Below are 12,769 nucleotides of genomic sequence, written 5' to 3'. Positions count from 1 at the left end.
TCTGGTAAGAATAATTCACTGGTCTCTGGCACACAGCGTTTGCGAGTGTGGAGTAGGAGTTAAGAATCATGTAGAGAAGGGACAATTTATACTTTCAAGCACAGAGAAGAGGAGAAACTTTATAACACGTTTCTTAAGTTTTAGTGGCAAAAGTCAAAGTGGGTGTGAAGGTAGTTACAGGGTAGCTACAGGTGACAATTGTGAAATTGACAGGAGATGCCTCTCTTCAATGATGTGCCTGGCAGTTTCATCATTGATCATTTTAATAGAAAAAAAGTTTTCTCTCTCATATAAAAAGTTATGTATTAATCACCTGTTCTTCACACCCTGGTGTTGGGCACTGTTTTTGTAGAACACCCAGAGGTGATGGCATAATGATAATCAGATTTTCCGTGTTTTAGAACTGCTTCAGTGCACCAGAGTGCTACAACCCATTTTTCCCTCCTACACTCTGGTTTGCAACCACTGAAACAAACCCAGAAGTCAACTGAGATGGAAAAATAGCTCTGCGTTTGATAGCCTATCTGAGAAGAAAATAAAGACTCTAAAAAATTTCATGCCAAAGAGTAATACATAGATGTTGTCCTATTATTAATATCATGTAAAAGCCCTTGGGCCATTCTTTAGTTGCATGTGTTGTAGAAAACAAATCATAGTGTGTGAATAGCTAGTATAATAATAGTCATTCCAAGAATAGATTTTTTTAAAATGTATTTTGACATTAAAAAATTAATTCTAGAAAATGCTAGCCTTTGTTTAAAATTCATGCAGGAGCATCAGGCAAAAACCTTTTTCTCTGTTGACCATTTGGCTGAGCAAAGAAAAATGTATAGGCTGCTCCATTAATAAAGTGCCTTTCTTCTTAAAGAACCACAAATCACTGTGCTTGATGTTTATGCCAGTGTTGTAACTCATGAAATAGTGTACCAAGAACATTTTGAAACTGATACACTAAAGATAAGTTGAATCAAAACAACATCAGCTACAACAACAGCAGCAACAATAAGGGCAACAACAAAATACAAAGCTGCAAACCAATCTGCTTGCATTCCTCATACAGGTGTATGACAGCATTGCTTTGGCCAAAGACTAGTGTATTAACTGGAATGTTTAAATTGGTATAAACATGAGTATATGTTAGCAGCTTTGAAATTCCTCATGGGTTTTCCATCTCACCATATAAAGATATCGACCTTTGTGTTCTGTGTGGTAGTTTTAATAATTATTGCTGGACCTCACAGGTTAGTGGCCTTGTTTATAATCCCTCATCAGGTTCCACATTTTCTCCTGGGCAGCCCTGTGCATTGTGAGAAGGACATGAGGGAAGAGTGCAGGAATCTCATGGTCTGATGCCATTTCTCCTCCAATGTTCTTTGTAACCTTGGTTGCTTTCCTGATTGCAGTATGTGTTTTTCAGTCTTTTATTGTTTTCTGTATATTCACAGTATTTGTTGGTTCAGGCATTTCAACATCAAAAAATGAGGCTGTGGTTTGTTTCAAACTAAATGTCTCTATTGCTCCATTAGTCTCTTAAATATTTGAATCCAGTAGTAGTTTCTAGTAAAAAATGCTATTTTTTGTTATTACAATAATCATTTACAGGAGAGTTAATCTTAGGAAAGTTATGTCTTCTGTAAATAATTTGTGTGGTATTAAATGCATTTCATTTGTTTTATGAAATATCTATTTAATGATGCACGAGAAGGAATGGTTTGTACTCCTTTAAGAAAACAATTTTATATTTTAAATATTAACCTAATCTTTCTATTTTCTTTTTTTTTTAACGGTGAAAATTTCAATTCTTTTTCATTTCATGAGAACAAGGGACAAGCTGCAAGCAGAAAAATATGATTTCTAAATAAGTCAAAATAGGTTTGGATAGATTTTTGAACATAATTTTAATATAAGCATACTCCATTGCTATTTAATTTTTTATATGTGTCTGCATTCTAGGCATGTTTTCCTTTTCAGTGTAAGAGTAGAGGAAGGAAAAGATTAATTTGTGATATTTTAAAATGATGATATGTACTTTGGATACAGAGGAAAATAGTAATCAGTCCAAATGTGTCTGCCAAGTAGGAAATGGAATTTTCTCTAGAAAAAGTGAACATCTTCCTGAGATTAATTTATCATCAATGAATAGTTTATTTAGTCTTTTGATAAGAACGCTTTCATTCATATTTCAAGCATATGGGAGACATGAGTGTACTTTTCTAAAGTTTGGACATGAAGGGGCTTTTTTCTTTAATATACTATGAACATAGAGGCCACAAGAAAGTTGTTTAGACAAATCTTTCAAAGTTAAACAAAAGGAGTCTGTTAGAGTGAGCAGGTCAGAGCTTGCAGAATCTTTGACTGTTAAGGACTTTATGACCAACTACATCCATGCTGCTTTTGCTAACTGGATACAAAGTAATTTATTTTTTGATTTTCATACAGGTCAAAAGAGAAAGGGGTTTCTTTAGCAGTTTCCTCTTTGGGATATATTTTCAGAATGCAAAATAATACAAATTATTCTGCTATCCAGATACTCAAATTTAAAGCTGGATCCAGTGCCCACTCTTTTTAAGTTTTAACCAGAATGTTTACATTTAACCCATTTATTTGGTATCTACTTTTTTCCCCCAGCCCTTTATTAACACCATTCAGCCTATAACACCTGGTTTATGAGGTATTAAACATTTCATTGCAATTTATTTAAATTTCTTCCAGGCCAAAATATATATTATATACACATGATATTTTGATTTTAAAATTGGAGAATTTTTACTTGCAGTTGATTAAAATTTTTGAGTAATAACCATTGTATCATAATACAGTAAAGCCAACTCACAAGGCTCAAGAGAACTTGGCTTTACGGTTGAACACCTTTTATGTTTTTCAGTCTTAAGGCAGCTTATTAAAATTGATGTTTTCCTTTCAGTAAATATCCGGTGACATTCAAATTTGATAATTAAAATCCAGAAGCACTCAAGAAAGAATGCCTGTTTTCAGTTTCATAATAACAATACTCCCACAAAGAAGGTTGATGAGTGATGTCTTTCAAGTGGCAGATTTGTTATTTATTGATAGTTAAAGAGAGCTCCTTTGGCAGTTTTTTACAAAACTAAATTGAAGTCTGTTTATAAAACAGAAAAGCTGCAGTGATAATTCTATAGCCTGAAGAATGCTTGGAAATCTTGCCAAGAAGCATTTCTTTCTTTCTTTCTTTTGGTTTTTTTGGTGATTTAATATAGAAGTGGAGTTTCTGGGAATCCAAACAGATTAGCATCCAGCCCTAATTGGTTAGGTCATAAAATAATCCTCATGTCTCCCTGTTTTGAAATAAAGTGCTTCAGGAGTATTGAGTTTTCTAAACCCATTTTTAGTATTAATCTTTTGTCTCTTTAAGATCATTATTGTTAGAGCATGAGTTCTTGTTGGAGTTTTCATTTATCCATGAGTTGTTTATTGATAGATGTATTAATTATAGCAGGTTACACCTAAGGTCATTGCAGAAGGTGTCCCATTTATGGATTTAAATCATAAAGACTGAGACTGCCTGTCTCATTTGGTAGAACCACTGAGAAAGAGATTACACTCAAAGATAATTTAGATTTATTATTGAAATGTGTTACTTTGAACATCTGATCATGTGATGTGATCACATGTAATCACAGATGTGTGACTGTATTAATTTCCTAGGGCTGCTGTAATAAATGACCACAAATGGAATGGCTTAAATTGTGGTGTTTATATATTGCCTTAAGTTGATTCTCACACTTCTGGAGCCTAGAGTCTGAAATCAAGATGTCCGGAGGGCCATGCTCCCTCCAACCCTCTAGGGCAGGGTGCTTTCTCGACTCTTGCAGATTCTGGTAGCCCCAGGCACTCCTTGACTTGTGGCCATGTAACTTCAGTCTCTGCCTCTGAAGACTGCCATTGTGTGTGTGTGTGTGTGTGTGTGTGTGCCAAACAAATTACTGAAAATTATTTTTTGAAGGATCTGTAGCTCCAATAATTTTGCAGTTTTTTTTTTCAGGTTTATAATGAAAAGCTCTGTGAATTAATTTATTAATTTTTACACATATTGAAAACTATGATGAAATTTTACTTTAATCAATAATAAAATTATATAAGTTGAAATAAGTGAATTCATAATTACTTTTATTTCATTGTATAAAATGCCATCTCAAGAAATTATTACTACTATGAGTGTGTATATTTAAGTTATAATATTAATAGCCCTGATTATCCTTTGATTAAGAATCCCTGTTTTATCCTATTATTTTGTGATAAGCCCTGGAGGATTAATTAAAGTGGTTAATTATGACTTACTTCATTATCATTAATTCTGTCTAGGAAGTTTTCTGTATTGCAAATTAAAAAAAAAAGATGTGGGAGGTGTTTTCCATGTTGGTGGCATAGAGGCGGTTATACTTCATGTTCACTTTGTATCTTTAATATCAGTGGTAAAGAATCTGCCACCAATACAGGAGACACAAGAGACATGGGTTCAATCCCTGGGTTGGGAAGGTCCCCTGGAGTAAGAAATGGCAACCTAGTCCAGTATTCTTGCCTGGGAAATGCCATGGACAGAATATCCTGACCGGCTACAGTCCATGGGGTTGCAAAGAGTCAGACATGCCTGAGCGTGACTTATTCTGAATTCTGAAAAGTGTGTACAAGTATGATTTCAAATTAAGATTTTAGAAAATCAACTCAAGGATTTTAGTAAAACAAGAGTAAATTATTTCTAAAAATGACAGGTTGAGTGACTTAAACCAGGGGTCAGTAAACTACAGAACTAGACAGTAAATATTTTAAATTTGCCAGATGGTCTCTGGCAACTAGTTAGCTCTTTTTTACTATAGGAAAGCAGATATAGACAATATGTAAATGAATTGGAATGGCTGTGTCCTAGTAAAACTTTATTTAGAAAAATATCGTGGTAGACTAAATTAGCCCTGGGGGTTTTGGTTTGCCAACTCTTGGCTTAAAGTAGGGTTTAAATTTTGTCCAGATTTTGAACAGTACAATTTTAAAGGCATTCTGTCAACATAGGCTGAGTATACACGTTGCATAAATTAGGAATGTTTATGGATGAAAGTAGTAATATGTGAGCAACAGTTGTTTACATATATAGGGATGTATAACTCTCAGCATGGGTCGGAGACCCAAGGTCTTTCTGGCTTTCTAGTTTACTTCCTTAGTTATGTTGGGTTCATCCTCATTCTAGTCACCTCTCATGGTTGTAGAATTCCTGCTGCAGTGACATTTTTTTTCCCTACAAGAGCAAGGAAAGAAGAGTACCACTACATATGCCTGTCCTCTTTCTGCTGTCGATCAAAAAGCTGTTCAGGAACCTTTCTACCTGCTTGCTCCCTCCAAGCAGATTCTCTTAGGTCTTTTTAGGCCTGAGAAATTGTTATATCCGGAACAATTGATGTAAATTTTTTCTCTTCTTCTTGGCTTTCCAGGGGAAGGTATTTAAAATTAAAGGAACGGAGACTAAGACAGTTTCATCTTGAACTCATTATCCTTTAAAAGAGAAAACAATTGTTTTCTGTTTTCATTGAGTAATACCTCATTCTCTTCTAAACTTTGACAACTGGAAACTTATGTTCAGACCCATGTAACTGAAAGCGAGTAATTAGTTTCAATAGGTAAGGAAGAATGAAATTCTGTTTTATAGGCCTTGTATTACTATCTTTGTTATCAAACGTGCCTCAGAGATGAGCGCTAAGTATTCCAATTCCATTTTCTATCTGGGGAAGCTAAACTGATTGGAGGTTACATGACTTGACAGGAATTGTATATATTCAGATGTGATGTGTTTCTAAATACTCTCTTATTACCAGTCAGCATGTGTGAGCCTGCAGCTGTCGGCAGCTGAAGGGTATCGGCATTGGAAGCCCTTTTCAACTTTCTTTCAGAAGACTCATATGAACAATTAGCACATTTTATACTTGTGAAAAGGAGGCATTTCCTCATCTTTATTAAACCATTTTTGATATATGTCAAATGGTCAGTAACAGAAACTTTTTTTTTCTGGCAAGACAGCATATATTAATTAAATTCAGGATTGTTTGTTGAAAGCGTCCTTTCTGAAACATGCTTTTTTGTGGCATTTGTCTGTGAGAGAGTGTGTGAGAGACAAAAGTTGCCTGTGACTTTTACAACTTTTAATTCCTTTGAGGAAATAGGAGAGGTTACTTAAATATTCTTGGCTGAAATATATTAATGAAGGTAAAATGTTAACTCATCTTCCGTGTACTGCAAACATTTCAGTTTTTGTTCTGAAGGTTTTTTATGGAGTATATTGATTTTCAGTGATAGTAACAGCATGTGGAGCTGTCGGTTTTATTCTTTTCCAGAAAAATTTAGAAAATTTTAATTTGAGTAAAGATCTCTGTTCTTGTTGGCCAGGTCTCACTTATCCAGTTAAAGTAGGTTTGCCTGGATTCAGTTCAGTTTAGTTAAATTCTTCAGTATTTAGTTAAATTCTTAAATTTAGTAAAATTCTTAATTCTTGTTAATTTCTTAAATACAAAACAGCAAATTCCCTTTAACCATATTTTTGGTGTTTTTTTTTTTCCCTCTGTATAATTCTAATTTTAGTTTATTCTCCAGAGTTGGATATGTAAGATTTTTGTTTTTTTATAAAGCAACTGAAGTAAAGTTGGTAATTTGTCACAGTCTTTTCCCCACTTTATCAGTATATGGTAAACTACAGCCCGTAAGCCAGATCCAGCCTGTGCTTCTTTCTGTAAATAAAATTTCAGTGGTTCGTGGACATGCCCTTATGTGGCTACACTGACAGATGTCAGTAGTTGCCACAGAGACTGTATGGCCCACAAAGCTGAAAATATCTACTCTGTGAGCCTTTACTGAAAAAGTTTACTGACCTTTGCACTGTTGATATAATCTTCGATGGTAGTCTTAGAAACTTGGCATTTTTAGATTAAATGGTTTTTTCTTCCTCTTGGTTTTCTGTTCTGCTAGTGATGCTTTATGCATTACTGATCCTTGTGATATTCTGAGAATAATAAAATGTTAATGGAAGGGAGTCAATGATTGAGAGCTAAATCTTTATTAGACCCCCATTTTCAGTCTTGTGTCAGTATGGTGTATATAATTTGTATATAGTTTTAATGTGTGATAAATTTAAAATTTTTCTTAGGGTATTTTTTGAAACACAAGATACACAAGATCTATTATTAATGTCTTTGGCAATCATCTAATCTAGTGGCATCTGTACATAGCCCAGACCAAATGATGCATTCTCACCCCCTAGAATGGCTAAGTATAGATCCCTGACTTTCTGCAGTACCTCTGCCTTTACCAATTGAATTCTAAATGTACCCACATTTTAAAAAAGTGCCCTAGTTACTTCTGATATTCTGCCTGCTCTTAAGATTCCCTAAGTCAAATCATCTCAGTTAAATGTGTACAGTCCTCTGGGATCATTGAGATGGCATAGGTGAGGCTAGAAGAAGCTCAGATCTGTTCAGCACTCCTTTCGCTTTATTAAACTTCATCATCAATGTAGGTAGATGACCACTCCCAATTGTCACTCAGGGTCCCAAGACAGGTAAGTTTCTGAAAGGCTTTTGAAAGAGTTTTGTTGGACAAAAAGGATTGGAATTCTTTTTCATATTCTTCACAGATTGGCCTAATCACTGTCCTTAAATTTTACCTTCACATGCAGCCTTCTAGCCTGCTAATTCCTCTTCATCTTCCTAGGCACCCCCCATTTCTGCAGACCTTTTCTATGATTATATAGCTGAAGCTCCCACTCTGTCCCATCCCTATCTTATTTCAGTATTTTCTGATCACTCCAGTATCTTTTTTCCTCTGATATTTAGCAAAACCTTTCATGTGACCCTTAAGCACATATTGTCATTTTTTTAAAATGGTGATAAGAAAGATCATTTAAAATGCCTCAGTGTAAGTTGTTTAAAAGCAAAAAGCACTCCTATGTTTCTCCCACAGTATCAAGAACCGTGCTACAGAATTGGCCAACACTCATAAAAGTATGGGATTGTTTCTCTAGAATTAGTGTAAACTTATTTGAAGGTTCTGATTTATTCCTTGTTTATGAGCTATTAGAGCCTAGAAACATGAGAAAATGAAAGTGTTGCATGGTGGCGGGGAGGCCATGGTGGTGGGGAGGCCAGTGAAGTGTCCAAAGGCTTAGTTTTTAGAATTTGTAGATAAACTCTGAATGTCAACTTCTTCAGATTTGGCAATAAGTGCCATTGATTTTAGAAGGAAAACTGTCCATAAGCACAATAATACCACTATTATTTATTATAGAATGGTTATATTTTACAGCAATTCTTAATTCCACTCTTTTTTTTTTGGCTGTCTGGCTTGTGGGATCTTAGTTCAATCCCTGGATCAAACCCATGCTCCCTGCAATGAAAGTGCAGAGTCCTAACCACTGCACCACCAGGGAATCCTCAGTACTTAATTCAATGTATATCCTAAAATGTCCTTAATGTAGTGATATTTTTGGATAAAGTTGGTAAAATTACTTCAGTTTGTAAGCATTGGAGTGTCTTTATTGTTACCCTTAGTACCTATGACATAAACCCCTGAAAAACCCACTGTGTCACCATTCTGCTTGATGCTGCAAATTGCACATGGCAATGAGCATATTTTACAGCTTTTCTATTGACATACTGGTTCTCCATCTGAACTCCTATGAATGTTTTCACTTCCTCTTCCTTTACCATTTCTTCAAAGACTGTTTTTGTTTTAATGCTGTGTTGTATTTATGACCCTGAATACCCAGAACTTCTCAGCAACTGGGGAATCCTCCAAAAATCTATGCTTTTGACATGAATAGTCCAGTTTCATTTGATATATATTATTGACAGAAGTGCTTTATCCTCTTTACAGCTTGCTGTGCAGCAGATGGTCGTTCAATCATTTCACGACTCTTCAGGGAGTGCATAAATACATGTGCACCAATGAAAGAAGTCTTTATTATGGTGGGCATCTTGTGTTTTTACTGATGGAATTCCCTGTTACAGATAAGGATTTTCAAACTTGAAAATTAGTTTTCAGTTTTTAGCTAGGAGTTTCGGTTTTTTTGGCATTTATATATATTTCCTTAACTGCCATTTTTTTTTTCTTCCCCTTTAAAAGGCAGGGTTGGGCAGTTAGATCTGGAATTCTTGCTGTATAAGCTGAAAGGTTTTTTCCTTTTTTTTTTTTTGGCATGAGCATACCAGCTCAGAGGGACATCTGAGACATTTTGAGTATGTAGACAGGGCTTTTAAAGAAAGGAATTGCTGTTCTCTTACATCAACCGTGCAGACTTAGAAACAGACTTTAAAGGAAAACAGAGACATGTGTGTTCTCACTGTGTATTATTATTGCGCCCCCTCACATAGCTGTGAGGGTTTGTCAGCAGTTTGTTTTGACTCACTGTACCAAGGTGGGGGTGGTTTTGTGTGTTTTTGTAAGTTAACTAGTGTGGGATGTCAGTAATCTCAACTTTACCATTTTGATTGGCTATGATCCATCCATTTCTCAGGCCATATTTTAATACTGAAACTTGCCTGAAAATCTTTGCAAATACTTTTCCTCTTCCTGTAACTGTTGAAGTCCTTAGGATTATAGCCTTTTGCTTTTTGTTTTCTGTTGCCTCTGTGATGCTTTCATAGTATCTCCTTAGACTAACTTAGGAACCGCTTAAGTTGTTCTTTTCAATTTATCTTAATAGTTCTTCTTACATAATAAAATTTAATGTTATTTATTTTGTCAAAATTGGGGACACTCCCAAATTCACTTTTCATTTCCAGGGAGGTGGTTTTAGACACAGATAACCATGATAAATTATTTTGATCCTGGATGAGGAAGTCTTTAGTAGCATCTGAAGGAGAGGACATGGCTCCTAGACTTGACTGAATGGGTCTTCTGTTTTCAGAAACCATTGACAGAGGGAAGGTGGCCTAGGCAGATGTGTATTGATGCTTTTACTCTTTCCTAAGGGAAGTGGTGCTCCAGGAAGTTGTGCAGTGTGGTGGTGCTAGCACATCTTTGGCATGGCTTTAAGGCTGGAAAGTAAAGTCTTATAAATGAGACACAAAAGGCAAACGTTATTTTCCTCTAGTCACCCAAAATACCCATTACATTTAAAGATAGTGTGGATGTCTTTTGTCCCTGACAACTTTCCATTATGTAACTGCTCTTTATTTACTTCCCGTGCTATACATGTGGCATCATTCCCACAGCAAGTTGAGAGTCTTCTTAGTATGCATTTATGGTAAACTGTCATTTATGTGGGAGTAAAATAACTAGAATTCTTCTCGCATTTTCAGTACTTGACATTTAAGAAGGAGACAGATGGCAAGTAAACAAGGTGAGAACGGGACTTTATTTGCTGTATTGCAATCTCAGGCTACTGTGAAGAATTTTAATTAGATGTTATTTTAGTAAGTTTCCAATTCACTGCAGGTCACTGAAGCTTTGAGAGAAGCAGAATGTACACCCAGTATTTTAATATATCAACAGTCTACTGCATGTAGCTGAGAGTTCATCTGGAACTAGTAGGTTATATCCTTAAGGGTGTGAAAATTTTCCTGGGTCTCAGTATGCCTTAGAATGAAACTATTTTTCTTTGTAATTTTAAATAATATTATTTAAAATTTCTGGTTGGAGTTCAGAATTAAATTGGTTTCAACGTTTAAAAATTCCTAGTGATGTCTTACCTCTCCTTTTTAGTAAGGTCATGTTCATTTTTCTTCATGGTGATTATTTTTAATTTCCCATAGCTCTATTGGAGATTTTCTTCACTATGAGATAGTAACTGTTACAGATAACTCACAATTTAATTCTTCCGTTTTCACAAAGAATTTCTGTGAAATATGACCTAAGGTTTTTTTTTATATTGAAGTTAGTTTTTAGAATGATTTATTATAGGAAAATAATTCGTGTATGATGCCTTCTTAGGTTATTCTTTGTAGATTTACATATTTCTTTTCATCTGTACAAATAATATGAAGATCTTGAATAAATATTTGCTTCTCACCATTAAAGTAAAATTAAAGAGCCTTGGAAAATGGCTGGTGCTGAGTTCATGGAGGTTAACAAGTGATATGCAGAAGGCAGACTGTCCTTCAGTTGCGAAGTGTTACAGTTTGTACAACTCACCAGCATTGGAGATAACATGTATGCATAGTTTAATTGGGAGAAGACTCTTGAGAGTCCCTTGGACTGCAAGGAGATCCAACCAGACCATTCTAAAGATCAATCCTGGGTGTTCATTGGAAGGACTATGCTAAAGCTGAAACTCCAATACTCTGGCCACCTCATGCGACGAGTTGACTCACTGGAAAAGACTCTGATGCTGGGAGGGATTGGGGGCAGGAGGAGAAGGGGACGACTGAGAATGAGATGGCTGGATGGCATCACCGACTCTGTGGACATGAGTTTGAGTTAACTCCAGGAGTTGGTGATGGACAGGGAGGCCTGGCGTGCTGTGATTCATGGGGTCGCAAAGAGTCGGACGCGACTGAGCAACTGAACTGAACTGAACTGAAGAAAAGCTTCCAATGAAAGTTCCTGAAGATGACTTTTCCCCTTAAGATTATAGCACTTCTGAAGAATATAGACTCATGATAAGGTAGTAGTAAGGTTAGGATTGAAAAGTGACTTTCTTAATTTGTATACACTTAGAGAAGATAACATAATTTTGAAAAAAGAATGCATACACTGTGTGTGTGTGTGTTTTTTTTTTTTTTTTTAGCATGATTGAGTCCTTTTTGTTTCTCATTTTGGGTTTGTAATTCACTTATATAATGGATTTTCTGCTAAAAATTGTAATAACAACAGCGTATCAGTATTATATAGCCCCCTCCCCTCAGTTAGTTATTTTCCCTTCTGGTTTCTCGTCAGTTGTTAGGAATATACTTATGTTTCCTTCAGCTCTTTTGTTGATTTTTTTGTTTGTTTGGTCTTTTAAATTTTATTTATTTTTGGCTTCTCTGGGTCTTTCGTTGCTATGCAAGGCTTTTCTCTAGTTGCAGAGAGCAAGGGCTGCTCTAGTTACTATATGTGGGCTTCTTATTGTGGCGGCTCCCTTCGTTACGGGACACAGGCTGTAGAGCACATAGGCTGCAGTAGTTGCAGTTCTTGGGCTCTGGAGCATAAGCCCAGGAGTTTTGGTGCACGGGCTTAGCTGCTCTGTGGCCTGTGGGATCTTCCCGGACCAGGCATTGAACCCTCGTCTCCTGCATTAGCAGGAGGCTCCTTTACCTCTGAGCCACCCTGGAAGCTCTTTTGTTGATATAAGTAGCACTTAGCATTGCTTATCTGAGTAGTACCACCTGCTGTGTATGACTTTGTAAAAAAGTAGGTTTTTGGTTTCTGAGTGAAAGGTTTAGGACAATTACCATCAGAAAGTTTGCTGTACCATTGAATATTACAGAATTTTAAGAACTGTTTCTCCAGATGAAGTCAACACGGTAAAAGAAGTGCAGAGTCCTGACATTCTTATTAAGGCTTGATTTTGCCTATTTAATCTTTTCTTTTATTATTAGAGGTTAACCCAGTCCTTAACATTTTGTTTTCAAATTCTTGAACTCATTTTACTGTACAGTGAAGGTGTTTGGTTTAATCTAGTTTATAAGAATGTAGAGTTAAAGATCTCTTTTGTGGTTAAAAAAAAAAGAAAAAATCAGTAGTAAAACAAAAGGACTATTTTAATGGATGCTTTGAGGAAGTGTTTATTTTGGACATAGTAATTTTAAGATCTAGAAAAATAGTAAATTTTCAG

At 35.6% G+C, this 12,769-nt stretch overlaps 1 protein-coding gene across 5 annotated transcripts in view; it reads left to right on the top strand.

Annotated features, from left to right (window-relative positions):
• The window catches only part of CBLB (Cbl proto-oncogene B), a 232,229-nt gene that overhangs the window by 20,201 nt on the left and 199,259 nt on the right, over positions 1 to 12,769 (top strand). The gene's annotated exons all lie outside the window — the stretch shown is intronic.

The sequence above is a fragment of the Moschus berezovskii genome, chromosome 1, assembly GCF_049115385.1.
Source record: "Moschus berezovskii isolate FMDL1 chromosome 1, NW_MosBer_1.0, whole genome shotgun sequence".
Lineage (NCBI taxonomy): Eukaryota > Metazoa > Chordata > Mammalia > Artiodactyla > Moschidae > Moschus > Moschus berezovskii.
Note: the sequence above shows the minus strand (reverse complement) of the source record. Positions and strands in the feature narration are given on the sequence as shown.